The following is a 7,590-nucleotide window of genomic DNA, read 5'->3' on the forward strand; positions in this document are numbered from 1 at the left end:
GCTCCATTAATCATTTTTCCCCACTTACGTGAACATTTGTTGCATCTGTAAACATTTGTTATTGGTGATTACCGTATAGCGGGAAATTTTGGAGTGAATTAAATTTGGCGAATTTGGCGTTTTGATAGCCATTCACCAAAAAAATCCGCCATTTTGAGCCATTATGTGCATGCTCATAGTACATGACCACAAATTCACCAAATTAAAATTTGCTAATCACTAAAATTTAGCAATTTGCCAAATTTTAGTCCCTCCAAAATTTCCCGCTATACAGTGTCTTATAAGGTTATAGCAATTTTTTTTAAAAGTAGCCAATTTTCTAAAAATACCTGTGTATGGCCATTTTTAAAAGTAGGCAAAATTTTTCCAAAAAATAGCTCCAAAATCACCCCTAATTTTCATTAAATTTTCTGATACATAATTGATGTTTTTATGCTGTGTAGAAAGTTTGAGCTGATTCCAACTTCAATTTCTCAAGCTACGACTATTTTTTAAAATAAGCCAAAACCTGAAAAAAAGTTGATCAATTGTGTCTTGTTGCATACAGATTCTGTCTTATGTCATTTAGAGTATTGCATTACTTCATTCATCTTCATCCATTAACTGTTCATGTTGAGCAGCATCTGAAACTTGAGTTTTGCTTGCATTATCTGGACAATGTGGTGGGGTAGATGATGCCTGTAAGAGTCTCTTTATAAATGGAGGAAGCTCATTTGTAGCATGCAACAGAAGAAAAATATGGTCCAGTAATAAAGCTTCAAATCCTCAATGTGTTGTAGGCGGAACAGTAGTCTTCTCTTGGATGTAGTGATATGTGACTGCATGACCTCTTCCAGTAAGAAGACCCTTGTTAACACAGTATCTGTAGTATAATGAAATGAACCTTGAGTAAGTCTTATAATTAAGATTATGTGGCATGTCACACCTGCAGGCAACAAACCATCCAATGTCTTAGCAAGCTCTAAAATTTCAGACAACTGAAACTCCCCTCAGAATTAATACTCAATCTTATATCCATGCAACTTTTCACCGATCTCTTTCAATTCACTGATCATTCATTTAAAAACTTTCTGTTTCTGTTTAATTGAATGGTTCGCCTTTGATACATTATAAGGCATCCGGCTAAGTGCCTTGACATGGTGCAATACGGTGGGGTAGGTTACAGCTCTGCAGCCAGATGGCAGTTCATCTTCCATCATTATTGAGCCATATCCATACCCACACATATAAAACATTGGATAGAGGTGGCCATTTCTGCATGTGAATAGGGAATCCTACTGGATGGACAAGTATAGCCAATGTCTATTCTTGATGTGAATCCAGGAATGTGAACCTGAATTTGGCAAATTTCCTGAAAAAATTTGATCGGTGACTTCATACCGTATTCCCGAATTACTACTGCTTCCATGTTTACTGAGAGCAATGATAAAAGAAAAAAAGCATTGCAAATGATGTTGCCAGTTGCAAAGGTGCAATCATTCCTTGATGGATGTACTACAGGTCCATTCTTCAAAATGGTGTCACAGATCTGTTGTTTTTGCTCATACAATAATTTGGAGTAGACTCAGAATGAAAAATTTTTATTCACAGCAAGAACCTCTTTTACACTGCATGCTGCACGTTTCATACAGGAGCAAAGTTTTGCAAAAAAAATTTCCACTTTCATGCCTAGCATAATGCTGTCCACATCTGCTGGCCCCTGGGATGCCTCTCTAAATGTCGTATTAATTGGGTTTTGGTACGCTTCCTCGTTGTAAGTAAAATACTGCAATGGAATGAAAGCCATAAGTCACATTAGTCATTGTTAATGAGTAATGGTGTAATTCACTGTATTACACTGGAGGTGGATAATAGTAAATATCTATAAGATTGACGAGTATATGACAGGCACATGCCAGTATCTCAGGTTTTTAAGAAATAGATTCAGCAATTGTGATATTACTTGAATATCTAAAATATATGCAGTGGCATTGTTGGAATGACAAGTTTCATGACTTTGTAGACCCATATGAGCAGTTAATAGTATATACAAAATAGTATCGGCTATAATTGTATTTCCATTAATTGATGCTGTAATTCTACCAGTATTATGTATAGTGACATACTAAGAATTTGCTCATTTATGTACATAAATACACATTATAGGAATATACATATGCAGCCACAAAGAGGGTCTACACCAGAATACACACCTTTACTCATACTGACATCATAAATACTACTGACATCATAAATAGTTGATAAATACCATAGATGATAATCTGTATATATAGTATTCATTAACTACTAAACCAATTACACAATTCAGTGCACTGATAGCAATCATGGTTTACCAGTCACCTAATTTCTTAAAAGGGTAATAAAAAGATGGTAGAATTGTGTGGCATATTATTATTATTGTTGTTATTATTATTCTCATTGTTATAACAACAACAATAAAAGAGACTAAGAGTAACAGGGAGAAAGACAGAGGCAAATAGAGGGAGGGGAAAGCCCTAAACAACAAAAACAAATATCAAAAGCACAAACAAAATGAAGAATTATTATTTTATTTTTATTATTATTTATTATTAATAATAATAATAATTATTATTATTATTAATAATAATAATAATAATTATTATTATTAATAATAATAATAATTATTATTAACAAAAGAAAAGAAACACTTAGATGTAGGATAGATAGTGCATATGCATAATATAGAAAATGGAATAGAGAGACGTGGAATAGAGGAAGTAGAAAAAAACAATTAGCCAGATTAATCATAGTTAATTTTGTTAAGTTGACATTATAAGTGATAGAGGTGAACCGTCTATCATGTTGACTGACCTCCACTTTGTACGGGAACCCCTTAGGCATAGGAATGATGCTCTAATGTTATTATTATTATTATTATTATTATTATTATTATTATTATTATTATTATTATTATTATTATTATTATTAATACTTTGCAACTTAAAATGACAGAGAAAAGACAGTGAAATTATGGAAAGACAATGCTGGAAAATTGAGAGTACACCAAGCAAAAGTTGGGACTAATTGATTAATAATTATAGAGAAGGAGGGATAGAGTAAGAGAGGGAGAGAAGAGAGATGAATCAGTGAAGAGTTGCATGGAGTTGACATAGCATAACATTTGCAACACGGACATTTTAAAATGGAAGGAGCAGGGTCATAAAGGATCAAAGTTCAGTTGGCTTGACTACGAAGACTATCCTTCTTAAGCAACAAGAGATGAATCCAATCTTTTATTCAATAGTACATAGACTATATGTAACAGCTAGGACATATACACTGTACATTAAAGAAATATAATTACTTCATGTACAGCCACAGTACACATAAACTAGATATGTATACTCTCATCAATGTATTTATATGTAATTTCCTTTCTGTTCAAAAGAATCAGAAAATTTTGTGTACTATGCAAAAGCTTGGAGAAATCAACAATTTAAAACAAAGTCCAAGCAATAATAAATACCAAGAAGTAACAGCAATAATAATTAACAATAATTATTCCGATCAAAATTCTTTACAAATTTTTTAAGTTGCTCCAAATGTGACTAAAATTCCTGTACTATAGGACAAGGGGCAGGACGAGACTCAGGACAAGGCTATTAGCCAAATTTTACCAAAATGAAAAGATAAAAATTCCAATTTATTTTGATACACATATACTTGTAACTATGCTGTGTAGGAAGTTTGAGCTGATTCCAATCAAAATTGAATTATTTTACAAATTTTTTTAATTTGCTCCAAAATTGGCCCAAAGTCCCTGTACTGTTTTTGGACATAAAATACGTATAAATAGCAATATAAAAACCTTTTATATGATCAATTATATGAAAACTGGCTTTTATAAACTCAGCAATGAAATATGAATATTGAACACTTGTACATTACATAAAATAAAAGAAAATTTTGATGTAGTATATGGACACATGACACAACAAGGATTGCTCACACCACTATAAAAAATAAAAAAAATTTGTGTTAGTAAGTTTACTTTATTATGGGTGCTTTGCATTTACTTCTTGTACCTAAAAGTAAATTAAACAAAATAAAGTACTGTCTTGTTTAAAATAGTAATTACCCCATGATTTTCATGATCTGAATCATCTTTGAAAACGTTTGGTGTATTGTATTCATTACTTTTCATTACTAGACAACTTGTAGCAACCTGTTGATAACAAAAATGATTCAATGAAGTTTGTCATGAATATAACATTAATTGTTATACCACTTCAGTTGAATTGTTTAACATAATGTCTGTTACAAGTGCTCCTGGTTTCTCTTCAACACTCGGTGATTTATCAATAAAGGAATTTTCTGTTGGAAAGTGAGCAGGTAACACTTCATTCACATTCATTGGTATTATATCAGTTATAGATCCACTACGATCATATACATCAGCTTTATTTAAAGGGACTGACGTTGTATTTGGCTGCACAATTTCAGCTACAAGATGATGAATATAATGTTAATTATTAGCATTATAATACTTACCATCAGTGGAGCAAGTATCATCTTCTACTGAAGTATTAATGTCATAATCATATTCATTTTTTGATGGATACTTTTCTGTGTAAAAAAATAAATATTAAATGATGCAAAAATTCCCATCAATACCATAATGTCCATGAACCACAGCAGCATCAGCAACTGCAGGTATCACTGGTACTACAAACTGAGAACTAATGCTCACAGTAGCACTGCGTTTTTGTGCAACAGTATCATCATAGGAAGGAGGCAGAGGAATAGCAGAACTATAAAATTAAAATCAGAGAGTAGGATAAAATAACACTATCAACTAACATGTCTTCAGATGGCTGATAGACAGTGACACCTCCTCCTCTCTGCAAGACAATGCTAAGCATTAAACATCACTTAATGTTGATACCTTATTAATATCTCCAGTAACTTTATCATATATAACAGGTTGAATAGCAGCAGGTAGAGGAGCAATATTTGTCCTTTTACCAAGATCAGCATAAATATGATTAGCAGCAGTAGCAGTGTCACTAACAGCAAAAGTAATAGATACATTACTACCAGTATTAGTACTGTACTCACTACTCAGAATTACTAATAAGTGGTGCTATTGATGATATACTGTCCTCAACATTTGTTTCTAATGTGTCCATTGATGGGTGTGGCTCTTGTTGTGTCAATTCCTAAATAATACAATAGTTTAAACTATAAATCTAATTACAAAAATTATTTTAAATTATACTGAGCTGTCATCGACTTATTGTCATTTTTAAAATTACATTACTTTTAGAGCTATAATAGTAAAGCTCTTTTATTTGCACTTTATATGCATGTCTATGGAACTAGGATAATGATTATACCAATTCAAAATGTGTTTTATCAATTAGGTTATGTTGTGTACGGTAAGTTAAAAAATTGTTCTAATTGAAAAGCAAAACAAGCAACTGTATACCATACAAATTTTTCTCAAATAAAAGCCTGTTTCAATTAGAAACTTGGGAATCTACATGAATTATAAATAACACCACTGAAGGAGACAATTGTTATTGGGTATTTTAGTTTAGCAAATTATAGCGATTTTTTAAAATCTCTAACTTTAATTCTGATTAAATCATTAATAGCTATTAACATTAAAATGAAATTAAATCATAGATATAATACATGGATTAAATACTAGCCAAATGTCAGTATTATGAAAATCATTAAAATAGGTACATGCTAATAATTGTCTCCTTAAGGTATAATAACTGATATATTTATAACAGTCAGATGAATAGCACTTACCTGAACATTGTGTGAAGGAATGGTGTGCTTATCAATAAGGAACTACATAATGGAACAAATAATGTTAACAATTGAATAACAATGTTAAAACGATGTTGAGGGACAAAATGTTATTAGGGTGCTATAATTAAATTAATAATAAGATTACCTCACTCCTAGCAAGATGATAGAGATTCTCATTACCCATTGCTCCATTATCATTCTCATCATCTATTGATCTGTTACTGGTCAGTTGTACAGGTGATGTGGTAATAGGAACAATCATTGTTAGATGAGTTTCGTCATACGGATTGGAATCAGCTCGTTCTTATAATATCATCATAAAAAACTTTTTATAATTATGGAATACTTACCAAAATGTACAAACCCTTTTGTTGCCTTCCTTTTTCTCTTAATAGCAGTTATCATGCCAACACATATTGTTAATATAATCAATGTCAATAGTACAGTACCACTGACAGTACCAGCCACAATGTTATCATTAATGCTTCCATCTATTCTCAAAAATATAAAACACTTTAATAAGTGTATGTGTTGTACTTGTTGATGGAGTTTGAGTTCCAATTGTAGCAGTAGTTGATGTAGTAGTAGCAACTAATGAGAAGAAATAATAGGTAAAGTTAGAATAATTATACAAAGTATTTATTATTTTCTACCATAAATGTGTACACAGTTTTAATCCAATTAGATTACATCTTAAAAGCTAGAAAATATAAATATCATACACCTTCTGGACAATTTTTTGCATTCATAACTTAAAACATTTCAAAACTGAACATCCATGAATTTTTAGTTATGTACATTTAAACAATTAGATTTCATTTGGGATTCTAATGAAGTCTCAATTAAAATGATGCTGAGGTGCTCTATTGATTCTTTTAGAAGATAGTAAAAAATAAAGACACAGTTTGCCCTTAATGCATGCATGCATTTATGATTCATTTCACAAAAATTAACTTGGCAAATTCTTTTATTGGCTTGGTAACTCTATACTAATATGAGGTAGGAGCTAATATACTAATAATAGTATTAGCATTATTCTATATCTTACATACACAATTATACATGCACATATTACTTTACTTACTAAATGTTTGTATGAATGGTTCACTACTACCTACACTATTATTAAACACAATAGTGATAGTACACTGTTGATTTAGTGGTACTGGTACTGATACTGTTATATTCATTGGTTGTTTAGCATTCTCCATTAGATATATGATATTATGCACAACACCAGTTCCATTACACTTTATAGTAATTGTAGCATTCTCAGGAGACTCTCCAGTACACACCAATGTAACCTATTAAGTATACATAATTATAAATAAATATTAATAAAATGATGATATTACTGGTATATTAAAAGAAGCATTAGCACTAGTCTCATTAAGTGTTATTATATCTAAATCAGCTTCTGTCACTGTTCTTGGTACTAAATAAACATCATTTATTCAGTAATTATTGTTTATTAATATACCTCTTTGATATGAGAATGTATTATTATTAGATATTCCTTCTCCTAATTCATTAACTCCAGTTATAACAAATGTATAACGATGTCGAAATAAATCCTCATCTGATAACTGATAATTTGTATTAAATACTGATACACTTCTCAAGAACTGATCAGTTATGTTATCATATATAGTGAGATTATAATACAGTATGGATACTCTATCATTGACTGTAGGAGCAGTCCATGTTATATCAATAGTAGAACAGTTGTCAATTGAAGAGTCAATGTTAGTAACTGGTCCAACTTTACCTAACAATGCATGAGAGAAAGTACTGAATTAAATAGAC

This window comes from Amphimedon queenslandica, unplaced genomic scaffold (assembly GCF_000090795.2).
Source record: "Amphimedon queenslandica unplaced genomic scaffold, v1.1 AMPQUscaffold_12952, whole genome shotgun sequence".
NCBI lineage: Eukaryota > Metazoa > Porifera > Demospongiae > Haplosclerida > Niphatidae > Amphimedon > Amphimedon queenslandica.